Raw genomic sequence first — 12,911 nt, 5'->3', positions numbered from 1 at the left:
GATCTATTTCTAACCTCCCAACCTGAAATAGAGTACATTGTTAGGTTACCCAAGTCTATTTTGTATTTGTTAGCAGTCTTTCATTGGCAAGCATAACAATACAAGATTTACACTGGCTTTAAGACTATGCAAAAATTGGGGCTTCTGGGTGGCTCAGTCGTTTAAGCGCCAAACTTCAGCTCAGGTCATGATCTTACAGTTCATGGGTTCAGGCACGATGTCCGGCTCTGTGCTGACAGCTCAGAGTCTGGAGTCTCCTGCTTTGGTTTCTGTTTCCCTCATTCTCGGCCCCTCCCCCGCTTGAGTGCGCATGTAAGTGTGCTCTCTCCCAAAAATAAGCGTTAAAAAAAAATTAAACCAAAAAAAAAAGAGTATGCAAAAATTGTTCTAGAGTTAGGATGAAGTTCAGAAAGATTGATCTAATGATTCATTCCTACTGTCATCAAAGACCTATTTTATTTGTGTCTTATTTGTCTGTCTTTTTTTTTTAATATATGAAATTTGTTTTCAAATTGGTTTCCATACAACACCCAGTGCTCATCCCAAAACATGCCCTCCTCAATACCCATCACCCACTCTCCCTTCCCTCCCACCCCCCATCAACCCTCAGTTTGTTCTCAGTTTTTAAGAGTCCCTTATGCTTTGGCTCTCTCCCACTCTAACCTCTCTTTTTTTTTTTTTTTCCTTCCCCTCCCCTTGGGTTTCTGTCAAGTTTCTCAGAATCCACATAAGAGTGAAAACATACGGTATCTGTCTTTTTCTGTATGGCTTATTTCACTTAGCATCACACTCTCCAGTTCCATCAACATTGCTACAAAGGGCAATATTTCATTCTTTCTCATTGCCATGTAGTACTCCATTGTATACATAAACCACAATTTCTTTATCCATTCATCAGTTGATGGACATTTAGGCTTTTTCCATAATTTGGCTATTTTTAATAATTTGGCTATTTGGTCTATTTTTAATTTTTTGAGGAACCTCCACACTGTTTTCCAGAGTGGCTGCACCAGTTTGCATTCCCACCAACAGTGCAAGACGGTTCCCGTTTCTCCACATCTTCGCCAGCATCTATAGTCTCCTGATTTGTTCATTTTGGCACTCTGACTGGCATGAGGTGATATCTGAGTGTGGTTTTGATTTGTATTTCCCTGATGAGGAGCCATGTTGAGCATCTTTTTATGTGTCTGTTGGCCATCCGGATGTCTTCTTTAGAGAAGTGTCTATTCATGTTTTCTGCCCATTTCTGCACTGGATTATTTGTTTTGTGGAGTTTGGTGAGCTCTTTATAGATTTTGGATACTAGCCCTTTGTCCGATATGTCATTTGCAAATATCTTTTCCCATTCCGTTGGTTGCCTTTTAGTTTTGTTGGTTGTTTCCTTTGCTGTGCAGAAGCTTTTTATCTTCATGAGGTCCCAATAATTCATTTTTGCTTTTAATTACCTTGGCTTTGGGGATGTGTCAAGTAAGAAATTGCTGCGGCTGAGGTCAGAGAGGTCTTTTCCTGCTTTCTCCTCTAGTGTTTAGATGGTTTCCTGTCTCACATTCAGGACTTAATCCATTTTGAGTTTATTTTTGTGAATGGTGTAAGAAAGTGGTCTAGTTTCATTCTTCTGCATGTTGCTGTCCAGTTCTCCCAGCACCATTTGTTAAAGAGACTGTCTTTTTACCATTGGATATTCTTCCTGCTTTGTCAAAGATTAGTTGGCCATACTTTTGTGGGTCTAGTTCTGGGGTTTCTATTCTATTCCATTGGTCTATGTGTCTGTTTTTGTGCCAATACCATGCTGTCTTGATGATGACAGCTTTGTAGTAGAGGCTAAAGTCTGGGATTGTGATGCCTCCTGCTTTGGTCTTCTTCAAAATTACTTTGGCTATTCAGGGCCTTTTGTGGTTCCATATGAATTTTAGGATTGCTTGTTCTAGCTTCGAGAAGAATGCTGGTGCAATTTTGATTGGGATTGCATTGAATGTGTAGATAGCTTTGGGTAGTATTGACATTTTAACAATATTTATTCTTCCAACGCATGAGCACGGCATGTTTTTCCATTTCTTTATATCTTCTTCAATTTCCTTCAAAGCTTTCTGTAGTTTTCAGCATACAGATCTTTACATCTTTGGTTAGATTTATCCCTAGGTATTTTATGCTTCTTGGTGCAATTGTGAATGGGATCCGTTTCTTTATGTGTCTTTCTGTTGCTTCATTATTAGTGTATAAGAATGCAACTGACTTCTGTACATTGATTTTGTATTCTGCAACTTTGCTAAATTCATGTATCAGTTCTAGCAGACTTCTGGTGGAGTCTATCAGATTTTCCATGTATAATATCATGTCATCTGCAAAAAGTGAAAGCTTGACTTCATCATTGCCAATTTGGATGCCTTTGATTTCCTTTTGTTGTCTGATTGCTGATGCTAGCACTTCCAACACAATGTTAAACAACAGCGGTGAGAGTGGACATCCCTGTCGTGCTCCTGATCTCAGGGGGAAAGTGCTGAGTTTTTCCCCATTGAGGATGATATTAGCTGTGGGCTTTTCATAAATGGCTTTTATGATGTTTAAGTATGTTCCTTCTATCCCGACTTTCTCAAGGGTTTTTATTAAGAAACGTTGCTGAATTTTGTCAAATGCTTTTTCTGCATTGATTGACAGGATCATATGGTTCTTTTCTTTTATTAATGTGATGTATCACGTTGATTGATTTGCGAATGTTGAACCAGCCCTGCATCCCAGGAATGAATCCCGCTTGATCATGGTGAATAATTCTTTTTATAAGCTGCTGAATTCGATTTGTTAGTATCTTATTGAGAATTTTTGCATCCATATTCATCAGGGATATTGGCCTGTAATTCTCTTTTTTTGCTGGGTCTCAGTCTGGTGTAGGAATCAAAGTAATAATGGCTTCATAGAATGAGTCTGGAAGTTTTCCTTCCCTTTCTATTTTTTGGAATAGCTTGAGAAGGATAGGTATTATCTCTGCTTTAAATGTCTGGTAGAATTCCCCCCGGGAAGCCATCTGGTCCTGGATTCTTATTTGTTGGGAGGTTTTTGATAACTGATTCAATTTCTTTGCTGGTTATGGGTCTGTTCAAGCTTTCTATTTCCTCCTGTTTGAGTTTTGGAAGTGTGTGGGTGCTTAGGAATTTATCCATTTCTTCCAGGTTGTTCAGTTTGTTGGCATATAATTTTTCATAGTATTCCCTGATAATTGCTTGTATCTCTGAGGGATTGGTTGTAATCATTCCATTTTCATTCATGTGTTTATCTATTTGGGTCATCTCCCTTTTCTTTTTGAGAAGCGTGGCTAGAGGTTTATCAATTTTGTTTATTTTTTCAAAAAAACAACACTTGGTTTCATTGATCTGCTCTACAGTTTTTTTAATTTTTTTTTTCGACGTTTATTTATTTTTGGGACAGAGAGAGACAGAGCACGAACGGGGGAGGGGCAGAGAGAGAGGGAGACACAGAATCGGAAACAGGCTCCAGGCTCTGAGCCATCAGCCCAGAGCCCGACGCGGGGCTCGAACTCACGGACCGCGAGATCGTGACCTGGCTGAAGTCGGACGCTTAACCGACTGCGCCACCCAGGCGCCCCTCTACAGTTTTTTTAGATTCTATATTGCTTATTTCTGCTCTGATCTTTATTATTTCTCTTCTTCTGCTGGGTTTAGGCTGCCTTTGCTGTTCTGCTTCTATTTCCTTTAGGTGTGCTGTTAAGTTTTGTATTTGGGATTTTTCTTGTTTCTTGGGATAGGCCCGGATTGCAGGCCTATCTTGGGATAGGCCTGGACTGCCTTCGCTGCATCCCAAAGCATTTGGATTGTTGTATTTTAATTTTCCTTTTTTCCATATACTTTTTAATTTCTTCTCTAATTGCCTGGTTGACCCTTTCATTCTTTAGTAGGGTGTTCTTTAACCTCCATGCTTTTGGAGGTTTTCCAGACTTCTTCCTGTGGTTGATTTCAAGCTTCATAGCATTGTGGTCTGAAAGTAAGCATGGTATGATCTTAATTCTTGTATACTTATGAAGGGCTGTTTTGTGACCCAGTATGTGATCTATCTTGGAGAATGTTCCATGTGCACTCGAGAAGAAAGTATATTCTGTTGCTTTGGGATGCAGAGTTCTAAATATATCTGTCAAGTCTATCTGATCCAATGTATCATTCAGGGCCCTTGTTTCTTTATTGACCATGTGTCTAGATGACCTATCTATTGTTGTAAGTGGGGTATTAAACTCTCCTGCAATTACCACATTCTTGTCAATAAGGTTGCTTATGTTTGTGAGTAATTGTTTTATATATTTGGGGGCTCCCATATTTGGCACATAGACGTTTATAATTGTTAGCTCTTCCTGATGGATAGACCCTGTAATTATTATATAATGCCCTTCTTCATCTCTTGTTACAGCCTTTAATTTAAAGTCTAGTTTGTCTGATGTAAGTATGGCTACTCCAGCTTTCTTTTGACTTCCAGTAGCATGACAGATAGTTCTCCATCCCCTCACTTTCAATCTGAAAGTGTCCTCAGGTCTAAAATGAGTCTCTTGTAGACAAAAAATAGATGGGTCTTTTTTTTTTATCCATTCTGATACCCTATGTCTTTTGGTTGGAGCATTTAGTCCATTTACATTCAGTGTTATTATAGAAAGATACGGGTTTAGAGTCATTGTGATGTCTGTAGGTTTCATGCTTGTAGGGATGTCTCTGGTACTTTGTCTTACAGGATCCCCCTTAGGATCTCTTGTAGGGCTGGTTTAGTGGTGATGAATTCCTTTAGTTTTTGTTTGTTTGGGAAGACCTTTATCTCTCCTTCTATTCTGAATGACAGACTGGCTGGATAGAGGATTCTTGGCTGCATATTTTTTCTGTTCATCACATTGAAGATTTCCTGGCATTCCTTTCTGGCCTGTCAAGTTTCAGTAGAGAGATCCGTCACTAGTCTTATCAGTCTCCCTTTATATGTTAGAGCACGTTTATCCCTAGCTGCTTTCAGAATTTTCTCTTTATCCTTGTATTTTGCCAGTTTCACTATGATATGTTGTTCAGAAGATCGATTCAAGTTACGTCTGAAGGGAGTTCTCTGTGCCTCTTGGATTTCAATGCCTTTTTCCTTCCCCAGTTCAGGGAAGTTCTCAGCTATGATTTCTTCAAGTACATCTTCACACCTTTCCCTCTCTCTTCCTCCTCTGGAATACCAATTATGCGTAGATTATTTCTCTTTAGTGCATCACTTAGTTCTCTAATTCTCCCCTTATACTCCTGGATTTTTTTTATCTTTTTTCTCAGCTTCTTCTTTTTCCGTAATTTTATCTTCTAGTTCACCTATTCTCTCCTCTGCCTCTTCAATCCGAGGTGGTCATCTCCATTTTATTTTGTACCTCATTTATAGCAATTTTTAGCTTCTCCTGGCTGTTCCTTAGTCCCTTGATCTCTGTAGCAATAGATTCTCTGATGTTCTTTATACTGTTTTCAAGCCCAGCGATTAATTTTGTGAGTATTATTCTAAATTCACTCTCTGTTATATTGTTTAAATCGTTTTTGATCAATTTGTTAGCTGTCGTTATTTCCTGGAGGTTTTTTTGAGGGGAATTTTTCTGTTTTGTCATTTTGGATCGTCCCTGGAGTGGTGAGGAACTGCAGGGCACTTCCCCTGTGCTGTCTTGAATAACTTGCCTTGGTGGGCGGGGCCACAGTCAGACCTGATGTCTACCCCCAGCCCACCACTGGGGCCACAGTCAGACTGGTGTGTACCTTCTCTTCCCCTCTCCTAGGGGCGGGATTCACTGTGGGGTGGTGTGACCCATCTTGGCTACTTGCACACTGCCAGGCTTGTGGTGCTGGGTATCTGGAGTATTAGCTGGGGTGGATCGGCAAGGTGCACGGGGGGGCGCGAGGGGTAGCCTCAGCTCGCTTTTCCTTCGGAGATCCACTTCGGGAGGGGCTCTGCAGCACCAGGAGGGAGTCAGACCCGCTGGAGGGATGGATCCGCAGAAGCACAGCGTTCGGTGTTTGCGTGGTGCAAGCAAGTTCCCTGACAGGAACTGGTTCCCTTTGGGATTTTGGCTGCGGGATGGGCGAGGGAGATGGCTCTGGCAAGCACCTTTGTTCCCAGCCAAGCTGTGCTCTGTTGTCGAGCTCAACAACTCTCCCACCTGTTGTCCTCCAGCCTTCCTGCTCTCTGAGCAGAGCTGTTAGCTTATAACCTTCCAGATGTTAAGTCTCGCTTGCTGTCCGAACACACTCCATCCGGCCCCTCTGCTTTTGCAAGCCAGACTCGGGGGCTCTGCTTTGCTGGCTGGCCGCCCGTCCGCCTCAGCCCCCTCCCGCCAGTCTGTGTAGCTCGCACCGCCTCTCCGCCCTTCCTACCCTCTTCTGTGGACCTCTCGTCTATGCTTGGCTCTAGAGAATCTGTTTTGCTAGTCTTCTGGCAATTTTCTGGGTTATTTAGGCAGGTGTGGGTGGAATCTAAGTGATCCGCAGGATGCGGTGAGCCCAGCGTCCTCCTACACCGCCATCTTCCCACTATTTGTCTATGGTTTTAAAGAATTTTACAAATTTAATGTGAAATAAAAAAAATACAAATAGGAAGAAGTCCATGTTCTTTAATTATGTACAAAAAAGTATGAGAAGAACCAAAAGTAAATTAAACATTATCACATTTGTTTTCACCATTCTCTAGTTCTTCATATTAACTTCACTATTCAAATGACAGAAAGTAGGTAGCAATTTAGGGATTGGGAAAGAGATAAAAAAAACCAACAACTTTTTCTACCATGTTTTTTCTATACTGTATAGCTGTGCTCATAGAGACAACTTCTTTTACTTTTACACTGTGTGGAAATCCAGTTGTATATAAAATTGAACCTGCTCAGAAACGGAGGGACACTAGAAATGATGGGTCCATAACCTAGAGCACTGTTGTACAGTTTAAACAATGGTGCAGCTACCAGCTTGTAATTTTTAGGGACTGCAAACAAGGCTTCTCTTGAAATTGAACCAGAACAGCTCCATCACATTCCTTAGGTTTTCTAAAATGTGGAAGAATATATGAATACTAAGGAGGTTCAGTATTTTGCCTCCACCCGTTACCAATGCAGTCATCAATGACCCCATCTTGCAGGACTACATTTTGATAACCCGGTATCCTTGTCATTAAGCATTTGAGTTCTTCAGCTTCATCTTCTCCTGGGTTAAGTTCACCACCAGGTAATGTGAAGAAAGTTGTTGCCAGCTGTAGCAGGAACACGTGCAGTAGCAGGTGCTCGTGTACAATCAGGGCCCCTTCTATAGTCCTTCTCATTCGATTTTATCAGATTCCTACCTCATGTGCTGAAATGTGGCTGCGACGGAGCTGGCCTTCTCATACAGGGACTCCTTTGTACCAAAAATACAATTGATAAGAGGGTACATGTTGATGGTGAACTCCAGGGTGAGGGGCTTGGTCTTTTGGATGGACTTGTTGCCAAACTTGTTGATCCCACCCCCCTATGCCAGCCAATTTGTGAACATTTGGGTGGCACCATGGACATGCTGGTGAACTCCAGCACTGGCAGGGAGAGGATATGGGGCAAGCAGGAAGGTTTTCCTCTGCCAGCAGCGGTTATTTGCATCCCCCTCAGCAGATGCTACCGACCATTAGCATGAGAACACAAGAGGAGACTTAATTTGTCTGCCTTAAGGGAGTATAATTTTTCTTGTTGTTGATTTTTCTCAGACTCATAAAATAGCTTCCAGGAAAACCCATGATCTTTTAAAAACCCTGCTTTACATCACACAGAAAGAGAAAGTATCTCCCAGAAACACTTGAAGCGTGGGAAGTTATGTTTCGGTATGCCCAAATACGTTTTATATATCTCCTTTGCTTGAAATGCACTTCTTACATCAATCACCCTAAACTAAGCCAGCTAGGGACTAATCCTAGAGTTGGTACTGATGTCTACTTTTCTAAAGTGTATGAGCTTTGGAAGAGTGGTAAATACAGAATTTATAATCAGGATAAAACAATAGAAAAGAAGGGTAAATGGATGTGGAGAATGGAAAGAGCAAACATTTTCATAAGCTAGAACAACTGTGTACCTTGATACAAAACAGTTTAGTCATTCATGAGCAATTATAATTTTCATAAAACTTTGACTAATCTTTAAAAAATTTAGTTTTGCTAAGGGCTCCTGAGTGGCTCAGTCTGTTAAGCATCCAACTTCGGCTCAGGTCGTGATCTCATGGCTTATGAGTTTGAGCCCCATGTCTGGCTCTGTGCTGACAGCTCAGAGCCTGGAGCATGCTTTGGATTCTGTGTCTCCCTATCTCTCTTACCTCCTCCTCTCATGCTCTCTTTCTCTCTCTTGCTTAAAAATGAATAAAAATTAAAAAAACACTTTGTTAATATTTTCACTACCAGTATTAGTTATTAAAAATGAAATGTATGCTGTATCAGGTTAAATAATTTTGAGATTCATAGAGGTTATAGTTTTGCGCCTTGTCTTACTGCCATATGTATGCTTGTGTAAACATGTTTCATAATATAAACAAATTTTGTGAGAACAGTTTATTAACACAGACTTTCATAATTTCACAAAGTAAACATCCTTCTGTAGCATTCTTTTGTTTTCATGAAATGATATTTTGTGAACTTTTCTCCATTGTCAGTGCAAAGGGATTTAAGTCATTAATTTAAAAAAATGTATAATTGTCTTTTTTTTGCCTCAAGGGCTGGAATTATACATTTTAGCAGGAGCATGTTCTAAAAGAAAATAGATTTTTGTGTTTTGTTTTTTTTTAAGTTGACAGTAGGGGAAGGGGCAAAGAATAATGATCACCCTTTATAGATTCCAAGAAATTAGTAAATCCCCAAACCCAGGAAGTGCCTATCAATTACCGCAATTGCAGATGATTAACAAAAGCCCACGTGGAGCTTGCTTCATGCTTCACATCTGTTCAGCTATTTATCTCTAACAGCAGAGAATAATGGTTTCCTTTTTTTCTTTTCCTTTAAATATTACACAAGTGCTTTTCATTGTGGAATCTAAATGAGAACTTTGTTCCTGGAGATATAATTAAAAGTTGACAAGGTTGGAGAAAAAGATAAGTATCACTAGAGAGTAAACAGTTCAATATGCTCCATATATTAGTAGCATAGTTTATCCACCCATTCCTGTACTGATGGACATTCAGATTACCTATTGTTCTTTGTTAAATTAACAGGATACTCAAAATAAGCATTAATTTATATACCATTAATTTAATTGGGCCAAATGATATTACTTTTCTACTCCAATATGTATTTCACAAAACAGAGATTTAAATAGACATGCTATTAAGTGAACCTTACTGTGTAGTGGAATTAGTTATTAATTTTTGAATTACCTTCTGTAGACTGAAATAAATTAGCACATATGAAAACTCTGTGCTGCAATGCTATATTTATTTGACAAGAAGTTGTATTTTTCCAAAGAAACACTTAAAAATTTTAAAAATATGTATAGAAATATTCAAGAGAGTGCATATTCCTTTATTTTGTAATATCAGAATAATTTAATATTCTGTTACAATAAACTGAATCTGGCTAATCACTTGTAGCCTTCATTTTTTGCAACAGCTCAGGAGTCTGTCTATTCCTTTGATCAATGTAAATTGTCACATTTCTTGTTATCATGGGTCTACCTCTAGGAGACTATTGTATTTACATAGTCTCATCAAATTTCCTACGTTAAATTTTCCAGAAACTCATACAAAAGATTCTGTATTGTACAAAGTAAATGGCATTCTGATTGCAAAAAATAAGGACTTTAATGCCAAAATATGGAGACACTTTTTTCCCGCTGGGTTTCAGAGGACTGACCACCCTAGGGAGCATGCAGGTTACTATTATTTATAGAGAGAGGAAGTAACAGTAGTACAATGCTGACTAGGAAATAAAAACAAAACACATAATCTTTCTAAATAAATAATGATTCTAAACTAGTGAAAAGTTCCACAAATCAAATGAACCTTGGAAAGTTGTTTGTTGTTGTTTGTTTGTTTATGCTATTCTTATTTTTAGATATGAGTGTTTTGACACCTGTCTCAAACTTTAAAATGATACCATCTGGCAAAAGAAATGAAAGTGCATCCCCTGGTGTATTTGCACTTTTATTAAGTAAAATAGTGTAAAAGTGTTCATTCTCTTACTTGAAAACAACAATAACTTTGGTAACAATAAAATAGTTTTGAAAATTCTACACATTCTTCAATTGTAAACATTTTATGTTCATAGTTTACTGAAATCCAGAGGGTAATATTCTAGGAGTATTGTATTGTTGAAAGAGTGTGGGATATAGACTTGAGACCTGACTTTGCATTCTGGTTCTCCCATTCACAAGTTATGAATTTATCATTAAACTTTTATAATCTTTATTTTGTCACTTCTGAAATGTGAATAATAATACCGATGCAAAGTGCTGTGGAAATGAAATGAGATATTATTAGCGAAAAAAATGCATATGGACTATAATGGACCAAGTCATTTATCATGCCCTAAAAATGTTTCATAAAATTCATACTACTTTATTTACGATATTCTAAATTCAAAACAACATATCTATCTATCTATCTATCTATGTTATCCGACACCCAACATGAGACTTGAACTCATGACCCCAAGATCAAGAGTCTCATGCTCTTCCAATGAGCCAGCCAGGTGCCCCTCAAAACAACTTTTAGAACAATATGCTAAAGGGGCATCTGGATATCTCGATAACTCAGTCAGTTAAGTGTCTGACTCTTGATTTTGGCTCAGGTCATGATCTTGCATTTCATGAGATTGATCATGGAGCCTGCTTGAGGTTCTTTCTCTCTCTCTCTCTCTCTCTGTCTCTGTCCCTCCCCCTCCTTTGTCTCTCTCAAAATAAATAAATAAACTTAAAAAAATAGAACAAGATGCTAAAAGTGATGGTATAAAATACACACAAGCATGCACACACACATGCTCGCACACACACACACACACACACACACACACACACACACACACATGCTGGACTATTACTCAGCCATGAAAAAGAACAAAATCTTATTTGCATCATCACATATCGATCTAGAGGATATAAAGCTAAGTGAAATAAATTAGAGAAATAAAAATACCATATGACCTTACTCATATACAGAATTTAAGAAACAACAAGCAAACGAAGAAAAAATGAGATTAAAAAAAAAAAGACTGAAATATAGAGAATAAATTGGTGGTTGTGTTGCCAGAAGGTGCATAGGAGGGATGGATGAAAAAGGTGAAGGGGATTAAGACCACATTTGTGATGAGCACTGAGTAATGTATAGAATTGTTGAATCATTGTATTATATATCTGAGATTAATATAACATTATATATTAATTATCCTTGAATAAAATATTTATTCAGATTGACTAGGAAAAAAGGTAAATGACTCTAATTACTTAAATCAGAAAAGACAGGAACATTTTACTGAATTTAAAGGCATAGAAAGGATTGTAGGAAAATACTATGAGCAACTATATGCCAACAAATTGGAGAAGCTAGAGTAAATGGTTCAATTCTGATAAATACACAAACTCCAAAACTGTCTCAAAAAGATAAAAGTAATCATAATAGATCTCTAGCAAGTAAGCAGATTGAATCAATAATTAAAAATTCAAAGAAATACCCTCCAACCAAGAAAAGCAGACAACTGCTGGTGAATTAATCACTGGTAGATTTATACCAATTCTTCATAAACTCTTCTAAAATGAAGAGAGATTAATACTTCCTAACTTATTTTACGAGGTTAGCATTACCCTAAAAACAAAGCCAGATAAAGGTGCTACAAGAAAAGAAAAATACATCAATATCCCTTGTCTATGATATTGATGCAAAAATTTTCAACAAAGTACTACTAATGTGATTTCAGCAGTATATTAAATGGACTATAAAGATGACCAAGTGGGCTTTACACAAAGAAAGCAAGGATGGTTCAACATATAAAAATCTGTCTATGTATTATACTACATTAATGTAATAAAGGAAAAATGCCTGCATGATAACTTTAAATGATGCATAAAAGTATAATTTGTCACATCCATCATGATAAAAACACTCAAAAATGTTTAGAAGAAATCTTTCTCTACATGGTAGAGGTCCACAACTAACCTCATACATAATGGTAAATGACTAAAAGCTTTTACTCTAAGATAAGGAACAAGACAAGGATATCTGCTTTCACCACTGTTACCTGACATAATCATCTGATGTTCTTGCCACAGTAATTAGGCAAGAAATGTAAAGAAAAGGCATACAAATTGAAAAGAAGAAGTAAAATTATTTCTGTTCATAGATGACATGATCTTGTATGTAGAAAACTTGAATCCACAAAATATTTCTACATCGAATTTTAAAATTCAGGAAATTTGATAGATGAAAAATGAACTTTCAAAAATGATCTGTATTTCTTACATTAGCAACAAATAATCTGAAAAGGAAATTGAGTAAACAATTTCATTTTCAATAATATCAAAAAGAATAAACTATTAGGAATAAATGTAACCAATGAGGTACAAGACCTGTACATTAAAATCTATAAAACATTGATGAAAGAAATTAATGGAATAAATTTAATATTAAATATATGCAAGACTTAATATTGTTAAGATGACACCACGAAAATACAGAATCAATGCAATTCCTGTCAAAATGTCAGAGATGTTTTGCATTAAGATAGACAAACCCTTATAAATTTAATATGGAATTTTAAGGGACCTTGAGTAGGTCAAACCAATCTTGAAAAAAAATAACAAAGTTAAGCTCATACTTCACAATTTCCAACTTACAAAGGTATAATAATCAAAATCATGTGGTAAGGATATCCATATGCACCACAGGAGTAAAATTGACACCACAGAAATATATATATTGCAACTGACATTA

General features: G+C 37.6%; 1 pseudogene; it reads right to left on the bottom strand.

Moving 5' to 3' along the window:
• Positions 1-6,784: 6,784 nt before the first annotated feature.
• On the bottom strand, positions 6,785-7,531 carry LOC123586634 (annotated as a pseudogene).
• Positions 7,532-12,911: the final 5,380 nt, after the last annotated feature.

This window comes from Leopardus geoffroyi, chromosome C3 (assembly GCF_018350155.1).
Source record: "Leopardus geoffroyi isolate Oge1 chromosome C3, O.geoffroyi_Oge1_pat1.0, whole genome shotgun sequence".
NCBI classification, from domain to species: Eukaryota; Metazoa; Chordata; class Mammalia; order Carnivora; family Felidae; genus Leopardus; species Leopardus geoffroyi.
This window is presented reverse-complemented; position numbering and strand designations above follow the sequence as displayed.